Source organism: Cyclopterus lumpus, chromosome 25, assembly GCF_009769545.1.
Source record: "Cyclopterus lumpus isolate fCycLum1 chromosome 25, fCycLum1.pri, whole genome shotgun sequence".
Classification (NCBI taxonomy): domain Eukaryota; kingdom Metazoa; phylum Chordata; class Actinopteri; order Perciformes; family Cyclopteridae; genus Cyclopterus; species Cyclopterus lumpus.
Genome location: NC_046990.1, coordinates 8,250,842 through 8,264,055, shown reverse-complemented (window position 1 = coordinate 8,264,055; position 13,214 = coordinate 8,250,842). Strand labels below are relative to the sequence as shown.

Here is a 13,214-nt window from a genome sequence, read left to right as displayed (position 1 = left end):
GTTTGTGGTTTATACCCAGTGACTCAATAACCGTCGATGGATTGCCAATTGTAATCACTTTGATAATCCACTGACTTTTCTTCTAGCACCCTTGTAATGTGTCCTTAGTGTATGACCAACTACTTGCAAAACTAATGACATTCCCATCAGTATCAGCTGTACTTGTATAGTGTTCAGGATATCAGACAGCTGGATTGCGCAGGACTTTAGGACCCTGGGGCTGATGCCGTCAGGTCCTCCAGGTCCAGGAGAAGGTCCATTTCTTCTTGACTGGATGGCGGTCCATCCAATCATGAGATACAGAGAACAATAATGAGTCCAACATTTGTTATTTGTGATTAAGCTCAATAACAACAGCATGACGATACAGAATACCTCCAAAGTCAAGGACAGACATAAAAGTTGACTGCATAATAGTTTTACGGTTGAAAGAAGATCCTTGTGGAAATCCAATCCTGATGGTAAAATGACTTAACAAGTTACCATCAGCAACAACAGTCTGAGTTATCTCTGTAAGGTTCATCCAGACCTATAGACGGTAGCTTGTGGAGTATGATTTTATGATCAATGTAATCAAATGAGAGAGAGAGGTAAATGAAGAGGGCAGCACAAAACAGTTTCTTTAATTGAGGGAGGAGAAAACGTTATCAATGATGCTGTGACCAGACTGTTGTCGCTGTATTTACAATAGTTGCACAATTAACTAAACTGTGCAACTATGTGTCTTTATTGACTCACTAAAACAGACGTTTAGTGAGTCAATAAAGACACATAGTTGCACAATTTATGAAAGTGTCACAGTCAGAGAACGCTGACTGATAATAATTTGATTTGGCCTTCTTGATCCTGCTGGTGCAGACGTTTCGTTGTTGCTTACAGATTGATCAGTCCTCAGGGGTTCCATTGGATGTAGCCTTGGATCGAGCTTTGTCTCCTTTGTGGTTGCCATTGGAGAGTTGTGGGGAGAACCAAGGACTGTATCTGTTTTCATGTCAACAAGCCTGTCCGTCAGCAGTGAAAGCAAAGGATCCCGAAACCACTGCTGAATCGGTTACAGAGAAAATATAATCTGATGTTAGCATTTAGCTCCAAACAGCCCAAATAGCTGCTGCCTTAGCCATAGATCGTAAACCCTGAGTTCAGTGATGCAAAATTAAGGAATTAACTCCTTTAACTCATCACTGACTGACATAACTAACAATTTATTTCTACACTACAAATACAACCTCAATGTTGTTGAAACCCCATGCCAGGTGAGGTACTGTGCAAAGCGTTCTTTCTAATTATTCCGTTTTGCTTTATTTCACATTACTGACAACACTTTCCAAGTAATTTCAGGCTCAGACTCACTCAGATGAGAAATTCATACTTACTGGCTCTCAGTAAGTCTCAAGCCAAATTAATTTGCGCAATACTGTTTACAGTTTTACGATGGGTGCGAGAATAATCACGTTCGCACACTAAATGTAAGTGCTTCAATAAGTGCCTCTTTAACTAATTTCTGATGAATGGATTCTCCGCTCCGTAAAAAAAGCAGGATGTATATTTGTGGAGTGGAGAATATCCAATATCTTTGTGGGCATTTTTTTCTCCTGTTCTACCGATGATTCAGTGTGAAAAGGTATACCGAGGCCTCTTCCCCCTTAAAAGCGAAGCAATTTTTCAGGAAAGGCACTGTCTCCCTCATTTATTTATGAGTGAGCTCTGGGGTTTTCGGGAGAGGATGCATCGCAGGCATCGGTCTTCAGCCCTCTGTCTTCAGACACCATGTGGCGCTCATCGATTTTAGTCCCTCGCTGGTGAAGTGCACCATCAATCAATACAGTAACAAGTCTTCATTTATACTTGAGAAATGCAGTTTCCAACTCAGTGGGCATGGAGTTCCTGGGGTTGTCCGTGTTGTTCTAGAGAGAGAGAGTGAGGGCCACCATCTGTATTTGGCCTTTGGCCTCATGTGTTTACTGTACATCACCATCTTGACACAACAACAACAACACATACAACATAAATGCACAACCATGGACGGCAATGTTTCAAATGCATGTTTTTTCAGCGCTCGTGTGGATTCCTTTCACCCCACACTGAACCATGTTTGATATCTATAGTTTCTCCTTTACACCAACAGTGACAACGTTATAGTGCGTGAGAGCAACCCTTTGAATAGGGAGCAGTGGTTTATATGAGGCCGTGTTCTCACATTTAATGTAAAGCAACAGCCATAGTTGTTTTCCATTCGTCATAGCTTTGATTTTGATGCTCTTCTTTTTTAAGGATGTTGCCTTTAATCTTGACATAATAGCTCATAAAGAGCTGATAGTGAGCTATTTGGTCATATCTAACTCATATTTGTTTAAGTAGCTCGTAGACATATGACTAAATAGAGTTCAGAGACATCTTTTTGCTATTTGATTAATCACCCATTGCTATAATATTCTATTAGTATCTCTCTCTGTGGGGCAAGTGAGTGACAGCGGCAACCTTTTATATCCACTGTTGTCAGATTAAATGCCTACATGGATTTACACTGTCTCAACGGTGAGTGAGTTAATAATGCCCTTTAAATTAACTTTTGATAAACGGCGTGCTTGATAGGCCTATAAAACAGTGTAATTCATAACTTTTCACCACAAAGCATGTCCTTTATTTTTCATAATAGCCCTGAATGAATGATAATTTGATTTATGGTCCTAGATGTGACATAAATCACCAATAGGCAATATAGAAAAATCAAAAGTATTACTGCTTCTTAAAAATCACGGCTAAGAACCGTTAACGTCTGATGTCAAAGACTTGGCAGCTTTGTTCACTTAACCTCACTACTTCAGTTTTCTGTTCTGGATTATGGCGCAATCATGTATATTCGTGAGTCAGTCCTGTTAGCAACCTCTCTCTATTTTGAAAGTTGACAGTCAACCTCATCCCTATTCTTTTTATGTGATAACTGCATGGACCTCCATACATTTACAGACGAAGATTCATGTGACCTTTTTTTATTTTTGAATCCCTCCTCGGTAAACTCCCCATGTGTAAACTACAAACAACTATTCGACCATCAAGATCAAGATTTGTTCGAAAAATACTGCGAAACTGCATTTCTTTTACTAGAACTTTGGAAAACTTCATTTAAAAAAAGGTTCTCTATGCAACATTCATAATATAGCAGCATACCACTATTATGTAAGTCAAGATATAGTGGGGTAGTGTGTGTTGTGATTTCTCTGTGCTTTGTTTACAGAACCGGGCCAGCTGCGCATTCTTTTTAATTTCTAAACTCCTAGCAAGCTAGGTGGCGGCCATGTTGGCGTTGGTGACGGCCATGTTGGCGTTGGTGACGTCCATTGTGCGAGGCGAGAGGTGTTGCCGTTTCACACAAAAGCCAAAATGCTACAACAACAAACCCATGACAGACAAACTGTGACTTCCTTGACCTGCAAAATTATCTTTTTAAAGTGTCAAAAATTGTGTCATATGTTTAATTCAATCGGTGACGCAAAAATATTTGACATGTTTTTTTTGCAGGGGGGGGGGGGGGGACGGGGGACGAAGACTACATTGCTCTGAATCTGGAACGTATTGAAAACTGCCCCCATGCAGGAATTCAGTCATATTTATTTTAGATATATTTTAATGACGATTTAATTATTCAAGCTCCATGCTGGTCCGATGTCAATGTACTACAGTATGTGCACGGTGTAAATGTTTAATGTGGCTATGATATGTTTACTCTACACTGCCTCGTGTCAAAGAGACAACGTATATCCGGAGGCTTCGTGGTGAGACGAGCCCGTGGAGGATGAGAGAAACACGTCCAGTTTGGGTTATTCTCTGGAACCTTCTGCACATGCTACACTACATACATGTGGTTGTGTTTCAGCATGGTTTTTAAATTAGCCGACTTTTAAAGGGGAATACACAGCGGGGAGGCTGACATTTTAATTGCTGATGAAATTGCTACACTCTAATTCCACCAACTAGTTCCACGTGCATTTCCACCCTTCACTGCCTGTATCGGTGTCATTCCTGCAGCGCATCCCGGGATGACAGCCCTCTTCCCCCCCCCCCCCCCGGCCCCCACTCTCGCCTCGTTGGGACGCCCGCTTGGTATGGTCCGCTCCTCCCCTCTCCTACGTCGCCCCGATGGTACTTTCTATTGGGAGAAGGTCAAATGATTCCGCATGTCAGCCGGTGTGTGTGTGTGTGTGTGTACACATTCCCGCGATGCTGCACGCCTGACGAAGAAACACTCCCGATACCTGAATCCCCAAAAATGTTTGCGACCGTCTGAAGCGGCTCCTTCCGCGTCTGGTCCCCTCCGGAAAGTGAGTACTGGGTTTGTTATTTCCGAAACGACTCACCCCGGCCTTATATTTTGATACTGCCACAGAAGTCGTATGCCTTTAAAAAAAAGAAGAAAAAAAGATGATATATATATAAAGGTTTAATGCAAAGTGTTTCCGTGCCGCTGGCGGATGGGTTTAAAAATAGTTCCGCTAGGATGCTGCGCTCCTCGCGATGCTTCCAGACTGTGCAGGTGGAATTCAGGTGAATGTTTGTCATTTAATTGGAGTTAAACTACTGTCAAGAGTCAGCGTGTGTACTGTTTATCTTTAGCTGTGTGTGTGTGCGTGTGTCAGCGTGTGTCAGCCGTTTCTCCTTTTGCCAAGATCCGGACAAGGATCTTGGCAAAAGTAGGTCGGGGACTCCCTGCAGGAGTATTGTTGGAACATTTAGAAGTTCCTATATGGTCAGATTACTGTGTGTGTGTGTGTGTGTGTGTGTGTGTGTGTGTGTGTGTGTGTGTGTGTGTATATATATATATATATATATATATATATATATATATATATATATATATATATATATATATATATATATATATATATATATATGCATGCCTACTTGGATGTGTCAGTATAAAACCCGGGTTTCTTGTTAAAGGGGAGCTCCTGTGTAGATGTTTACCTCCAGTAGTGTAAATGCCATCTGAGGTCAGTGTTAATGTGGGAGTGTGGAAAGTTCACTCCTCAGCAACTACAAAGCTCTTAGGAAGGGACACCTAATGAAGTGAGTCATCAGAGTCAGCCCAAAACTCTCCCCCCTCTCCATCCCCCTGCAGAGAAGCATCTAGCTAAGCCTATTACCACATTGCATAATGCAAAAAGGTATAGCCCCATAAGGTGCAGAATGAGCAGCCTCCGGGGCCTGTATATTGTCCGGGCTCCTTTTTAAAAAAAAAAAAAAATCTCTTATTATACATCCTCATAAAACATATCCGCTCAGAGCAGGGTCAGCGTTTTTCAGGTAAATGGAGCTGAGACGGGAAGCTGTGTTACTGTCCAGAGACGCGCTCCCTGCTGATGCTCTTTGTAGGTGGTGAGACGGTCGTGGTCCACTTAAAGTGAGACGCAGGAGTCGGGGGCGTTGGGTGGCACATATGACTCGTTTTTGGGATCACCGTTGCTTGTGTTGTTTTACTTGGTGGTCCATGTTAATGAGAAGACATTGGCGTTCTTAATTTCAACCTTTTTCTTAATATTGACTTGAATCAACTTATTTTTTTTAAATAATTCTGTCTGTGAAATGTTATGATTACCTTGTTTTAAATAGTTAGTTTTTCACTTAAGAGGATGTTCATTAAAAAAAAAAAAAAGACGTGACGCATGAAACCTATTTAATTCTTCTATATATATATATATATATATATATATATATATATATATATATATATATATATATTTATAATGAAATGCAGTTCTCCGAACCATCTTGTGGTCATTAAATGGAAAATGACAATCCACCTGTTGAGAACCCGTTGTCATAGTGGCGTAAAGGAGCACAATCACACACACACACTCACACACACACACACACACACACACACACACACACTGAATGAGGACTCGTGATGAAATTCTGTACGCCCCTGCTGGCTTTGATTAATCCTTCACCCTGCCGTCATCAGCCGGTAGTTGCTGTCACCAATTGATTCCGCGTTGAGATTTGCCTCGATGAAACTGAACCCTATTCACTTAGCAGAAATTATAAAAAAAACAAAAAAACAAATTCAATTGGTTCTAACGAAATGCATTTTGAGTATATCAAACTGTGCTTTCATGCTTTTTTTTGATGATTTGTTTCCGTGCCGATAAGCCGGAGCTGTAAAGGACGAGGCTTGATGTTCATCAAGGTGGCCTCGACAAAATTCGGTATCTCTGCAATTCATCTGTGAAAGGATATAAAGTCATGTGGTGTTTTTAACAGCTGCAACTATCTCATCTGTCTCTGCTACCTCATTAATACACACACACTCAGACACTCGCACACGCAAGTCGACTGAATTGCCGACATTACATCTGACTTTTTAGAATGAAGAAGCATTCGAGGCTGAACGATGCTGGGCAGAGCCACGCGAGACCGTTAATCGTAAATGATGAAATTCTTAAAAGGGAATCAAAACCCCCTCCCCTCTGATCATGGGCCAGAGTTTTGACTGTGCAGGCTGCATAAGAACCCTGTAGTTGCTCAGTCCCCTTCATGTGCTATTTCAAAGGCCAAATAAACAACAAAAAAGCACTTTACTTGATTCATTAAATTTACCAAAATGGGCGACAACACACTTAACAAACTATTGGCATATGGCGGACTCGGCACCGCTTTAAAAGGCCTCTCCAAATCCATGAAGTTTTGGAAAAGCCATGGAAAACGGTTCCACCAATGGCTCTAATAATATAGTACATGAGATTGACTGAGACAAATCTGTATCGGTTAAACATTACTTTAATGTTCGGGCAGAAGACGATGCGTTTGTTTTTCCTGATATGTGAGGTCCTGGGACAGGGATGTCGTATGTGTACAGATTGTAAAGCCCTCTGAGGCAAATGTGTAATTTGTGATATTGGGCTGAATCAAATAAACTGAATTGAATTGCTATAAATACATAAATTGGAAAAATAAACCTGTGGCGTTCCTTAACATGGATGGATGGATAGATAGAGAGAGAGAGACAGCCAGCGGGAAGGGGAGGGTTCTGACGCCACAAGAAAGCAATTAGTTGATGAAGCGGGCAGTGACACAGTGATTTGTGTCCGTCTGTTGAAACATGATTCCTGGAATCCAGTTGAAAAGCGAATTTTGAAGCTTCCAAGAAAATGCATTCTTCCATTACGTTGTTTTGTGGGGGTTCGTATCAACGTGAGACGAAGATGTCACTTAAGTGCTCCATGTGGGTGATTTTTTTTGTTGTTGTTTTTTTGTGTGATGATTTTTACTTTGTATCAAAACTGCGATCGTGCAGCCAGACTGCGGGCCTCAAAGCAGCCCCCCGCAGCCCTTCCTCGTCTTGGTATAAACACCCAGAGCACTGTAATTTCCATCTCCTTTTGTCTGGCTTCCCCTCCCTCTTATCCTGCAGCCTAATGATGATGATCTCTAAAGAGATTTACGGAGGATAAACGCACTCGGCAATCATTTAAAAAAGAGAGCAGGTGAACAACAGTGGAGGACGGGGCAGTTGTGGGATGCAGCTTACGTGGTAGCGGGCTCGGTCTGGTGCTGTAATGGATTTACCTACATACAGTAACCAGCGCCATTGGGACTGGTTGGAGGATTACGGAGGATTTGCCATGCTAAGCCCCAGGGACCCAACCCAGTGACCCTTCTCCCATCTCTTCTTTCTTGAGCATAGCAACAAACCGCCCTCTTCTGTCTCCTCCCAGGCCACTCGACCCATGATGCATCACTGAGGCGGAGGCCCTCCTTTTGACTGTAGATGTTTCACCAAGTGGTTTCCCTCGGATCGGTGGTGTGAGAGTAATGGTTCCGTGCTCATTTCTTCCGTTCGGTCCTGTGTATTTTTTTCTTCTTTTTTCGTCCCTTTTGCACAGGCAGTCGTTTTTTGATAAATCGGCACATTTTTACGTTAACGTCCAAACTTATCATCCAAATAGCTGTCGGGGATGGGGTGTAAATTAAGGGCATGTTTCCAAGTGCAATTCCCTTTCCCTTGCGAAACGGAGCGATAATGTGACGGCCAGATGACACGCATCACAAAACCCGTCGCCACGTAACTTGACGGGAAGAAGGCGACGCTGTCGGCGAACTAAAATCAGATTCCCCCCCCCCCCCCCCCCCCCCCCCCCCCTCTGTCACTTTTGAGTTGAGCGACCATTGCCTTTGGTTCCACTTTGGGACACGGCTTGAAAGCTAATTGAATCAAAGCAAGGGGGAAGGGGTCATTTTTGACTGATACTCCACGGGCGTTTGTCTCTGTCAGCCTAATATCACACGGTGAAGTGACTCAGCAGTTCCCAACCCCGACTCTGAGCATGTCTTTAACTCAAACTGACAGTGTTCTAGCTCCCGTACATACCTTGCCATGAGCTACTCTGCTTGAAAGCTGAGGTTTTCTCTTTTTTTTCCTCCTTTTTTCTTCTCTTACCATTGTCGTCATCGTCACGTGCAGTCTTCATGCACATAGAAACCTCAGGAACACTCGCAGACAGAAATAAACCCAGGGAAGGCAGAGGTTTATTTTGAGTAAACGGTGAGCTGTGAAGAGATTCTGTGTAGTGTTCTTGGCATAATGTAATCTCCCAAGGCCGTGTAGTTCCTGACTGGAATGGTGTTGCATTGTGCATGCAAGCGAGAGCAGAGAATCGCCCTCATGTCAATATCTCTTTTTTTTAAGTGGACCTGTCAGACTCTTTGATGTGATGCGCAAGAGGTTTGCGTTTCTCATGATGGCTTGAAAGTTGAAGGAATTGAGGGAACTTTCAAGGAATCTGCTTCCTTCTATGTAGGGCGACTGTGGGTCAGTGGTTAGTAGCTCCGTGGTTCAATCCCCGCCCTAGTCGATGTGCTCCTTGAGCAAGACACTTAACCCCGAGTTGTTCCCTGTAGCTGTGTCTACGGTGTATGAATGTAACATGGTTGTAAGTCGCTTTGGATAAAAGCGTCAGCTAAAATGACATGTAATGTAGCTTATAGTGGTAGTAATCTTATTAACGTTGGGATTTAACTATTATAATAAACATTGTATAGTAAGTATTTAAATTTAGAGCTTGTGATGGCCGATCGATCCAAGTACCCTTAGTGGGAACTTGCTCTTGTGTTGTAGTGTCGGCCCAACGTTACACCGCAGACCTCTAGGGTTACAATCTCCCCCATATACCGCCGTCACCAATCATGACGTGACCACTGTTCCACATCGTGGGATTACCCCCTGAGCCAGTTTCATTTGCTTAAAAGCTTTGCAAAAGCTAGTGAACCTCGATTTATTATATAGATGGTTTTTTGAGGAAGATGTGTTTGCAGAGCCACAGTTCATCTCGAAATAGTTTGATGCGTTGCCATATTTGCTTTCTTGCCAAGAGTTGGATGAGAAGATTTGGACCACTCTCATGTCTGTATTATAAATATGAAGCTACAGTCAGCAGCAACAACAAAAAACATCTGCCTGCCTCGGTTGAAGTAGTTATATGATGGAACTCGCCGTAAATAGTTTACGTTTTATTTTATTTTTTTAAACAAAATGGGACACAATGTGTTGATTGGCCATCTTTTAAAGGTGTTGGTAGGCAGATTTTGCACATTTCCAGTCTTCATGCTACGCTAAGCTAACTGTCTTCTGGTTTTAGATTCACTCAAAACTTCTTAAAGCATTCTTTATCCCGTTTTTCCCACTTTTATTGTTTTGGAAGGTACATTCGGCTATCAGCTTACGGAACCATACAAACAGCTGATTGCATTTACATACTGCTACATACACATCTTAACTAATCTCACCAGTGTTTATTTTATTCTAACATGAAAACTATTCAAATAGCCCCTATGGTTTCATTTGACCAGCTTAATTTCAAATGTACCAACATGGTGATATCTCTATCATGTTACATAGTATCTATGGATTACTTTATGGCTCATTTCTGAAGCCATTACTGTTACAGAGAGCGCACTTTACATGCATGATTTTTCTTTTCTCTTTTTTTTAAATTTTTTTTTTTTTTGGTACCTTGTTATCTTGTATTTAAATTCATTATGGGATCGAGTACAAAAAGTTTAATAAAACATATTAAATGAACTCAGCCGGCGTGAACGCGTCTTCTGTTTAGTGGAAATGGTAATTTGAGAAGCCTTGCATATTTTAACCTCATCGCTGTGAAATTCCCATAAGCATAGATAATATTACCCAAAGCTGCCTGTCTATAAAAGATATGGCGGTTATGATTCAGCCTACAATGAGCCTTCTGCTGCTCTATTAGTTGGTGGAATAAGAGGAAGTAAGCTGGAGAACTCATTTAGTTTCTTTCAACCCCTCAATGTATTATCTTACTTTTACACTTAGTCAAGATTTAAAAAACTTAATGTTTAGAAATGGTAGAAAAGTCCAACATGCATGTATTGTCATTCTTGGGTGTCAATAAGACAACAGGAGATATGTAAACACTGGTGAGGTGCAGACGACGGGTCGAGGGAGAGGAGAACAGAAGGAAAGATGAGTCATATCACTGCAGCGAAGTGGGCCCTGATTGAAATGTCACTGCAGCTACAGGACTATATATTTAATACTCACCCAATGTTCATAAATTCAAAAGTGAGCATTCGTTGAATGTTTTGCTTTGAACGTATGGAAACCGACATTGTTACATACCTAAGTGTGCTTTTAAAGTACTCCAGCTATACTGTACTGTGTTACATGGCTGCTCCTGTATTTGTTCACGGCCGTCACTGATTTAGCTGCATGCTGGGCCAGCCAACCCTGCCTCTGATCAATACTCCACTTCTCTTGCTAACATCCTGGATGTCATCCAGGAGCCCGGCGCAGCTGATATCTTTATTTACCTTCCCCATCTCGTCATTCATAAACGCCGGCTTCAGGGAAGATTGAAATGCACAATCTGAAACTGTGCGGGTTTGAGAGCAGAATTTACTCTCAAAGCATTTGGCCCGTTTTGTGGTGTGCTGGGTACATGATTAGCTCATCTTTGTTTTGTGAGAAATAGCTCCGTCAGCCCTGAACTCAAGGCTGCGTGCGTTAAAGCAAAACGCATCACCTCTGTGTCATCGTCATCTTTTTTTTTTCTTCTTTTTATTAACGGCCGGCAGCTCTCGGCAAAAGTGCACACACACACACACACACACACACACGAGCACCAGCGACGTCTGTCGGTCTGGGAATCAGTTGCATGCTTGGATGCTGATGGTGTTAGTCAGAATGCTTTGAGACGAGTAAGCTAAAAACACAAGGCTGGCTTAATGAAGCTCGGCAGGGAGAACGTCTTCAAACAAGAAGTAGACACGGACCGGTCACGTCGGGAGCATCCACATTGCTCCACCGATGCGTAGTTGTGGTGGCGGGTTGTGCGTTGGTGATCGTGCAGGAAAATGAATAAAGCCATTAAAATAAACTGACATGATTTACTGATACACGGCAACATTGGAAACTGTTTGGAAAAAGGACAGGCACGTGGTGATTGGATGAACCATCCAAGTTAGAAAAGCGCCATCAGTCTTTTTTGAATGAAAATTTATGATGATGCGATATACTGATATAATTGATGCTATTGCTACGCTAACCCTCTTTATGAATCCATCTGCCGTGCACGGCGAATGCAGATCTGTGATCGAGTGTTGCAGCGATGACGTATCTTTGGAGGCCAACCGCAGAAGTTGGCTTTGCTATTGTTCCTTTGACAATTAACATTTTTGGGGATTAATGCAAAAAAATAAGCTCTGACAAAAAACAAAAAAACACTAACGTCTGCGTGATGACGTTTCGTGTTAGCAACCGCCATTTTTTGAGACACTTAAAAACTTAAAAATTCGAAGGTGTGGCGTGCATTTTAATTCGAAGAACAAAATGTTCCTTTTTTTTTTCCGCGCCTATAATGAATGAGAACTTTTAACGTCGCATTTTTGGTGCAAATTTGGGATCCAGCTACGTAGGTTTGAGCAAAAAGCAGGCTTTTTGATTGTCAGCTAACTTTACTGTGTGAAACGCAGTCATATCGATGCAATGTATATGTATCGACCATTCTACTAGTGTCCATCAAAACTTCAGGTACGCTTTTATCATCTTAGGCAAACGTTACCGTTACCATCTCATGGTGACACCAGCCTGTAAACAACTTAAATGAGATATTACTCACTTACCTTCATGTGGTACACCTGTAGCACTCTCTTTGTTTGCTTCAAGTTGCTTTTCATTTGACTGTATATGGCTTAAACAAGAAATGTATTGGTTCATGTTCACTTTAAGACTGCTGGCAGGTGAATCTGGCCTCATATAATCTCAAATATTGTCTCCAATGTATTTTCAGTTTTGGTCCTGGTTCAGTATAGACTCTAGAAAGCTGTAAAGTTTGTTATTATTTTTTTCTGAGGAGAGCGCTGGGTTTGGTAAAGCACTCTATGTAATCATTTTAAAGCCCTGGAACACTGTGGCGAATGGGTGGATGAGTCACATTTTAACAGCAATGGCAGAGAAATGTATGCGAAAATTTCTCTCCCTCTGCTCTGAGCTCTCCTTCAGATTAGGTAAATAGTTCTGTTTAATGAAATGAAATATTTTAGAATAATTGGCTGTCGGTGTGCATGTACCTGCAGCCCTTTTTATGGCGACGTATTTCTCATCTCTTTAACTTCTCCCTGTTGCCATAATGGTATGAAATATGAATGAATCCTAATTAGGGTTGCAAAGGGGTGGAAAGTTTCCGGTAAATTTCCGGAAAGTTTCCACGGGAATTTGGGGAATTTTGAAAAAAAAAAGTTTATTTGCAAAAGCATATAACAGGGAACTTAAATGTAGTTGAGAACAAGACTATGCACGCCTAGCTCAGCTGGACCCTGAATGCAGCTGGTTGGGAACATTGTCTGCCAGAAACCTAAACATAAAACGTTCTGTTGTTTTTGAACGTCTTTGTCATCAGTGTTGTCTGAACGTTTCAGCCCTATGCCTGGCAACTGTGAGAGCGCCGAGTTGAGTAGAGGCCAAGAGCGGTATTGCAGACAGATAGAGATTTCAATTATAACTCCCAACATATTGAAAAAAATAACTGAACTAGTTCATTTTTTGGAGCTGTGAACTTAGTTCAACATTTTTAATTATGAACTATGAACTGAACTAGTTCATTTAAAAATATGTGAACTATGAACTGAACTAGTTCATGTAGAAAGTGAACTTTCCCAACACTGTTTGTCATTACCTAGCATATTGA

The 13,214-nt window shown here is 41.7% G+C and overlaps 1 long non-coding RNA gene across 1 annotated transcript in view; it reads left to right on the top strand.

Annotated features, from left to right (window-relative positions):
• Positions 1-4,199: 4,199 nt before the first annotated feature.
• LOC117728342 overlaps positions 4,200-13,214 on the top strand; it is a 47,133-nt gene continuing 38,118 nt past the window's right edge. Inside the window, exon 1 of the long non-coding RNA XR_004609121.1 lies at positions 4,200-4,319. This is a non-coding gene — a long non-coding RNA (uncharacterized LOC117728342). The remainder of the gene's footprint in view (positions 4,320-13,214) is intronic.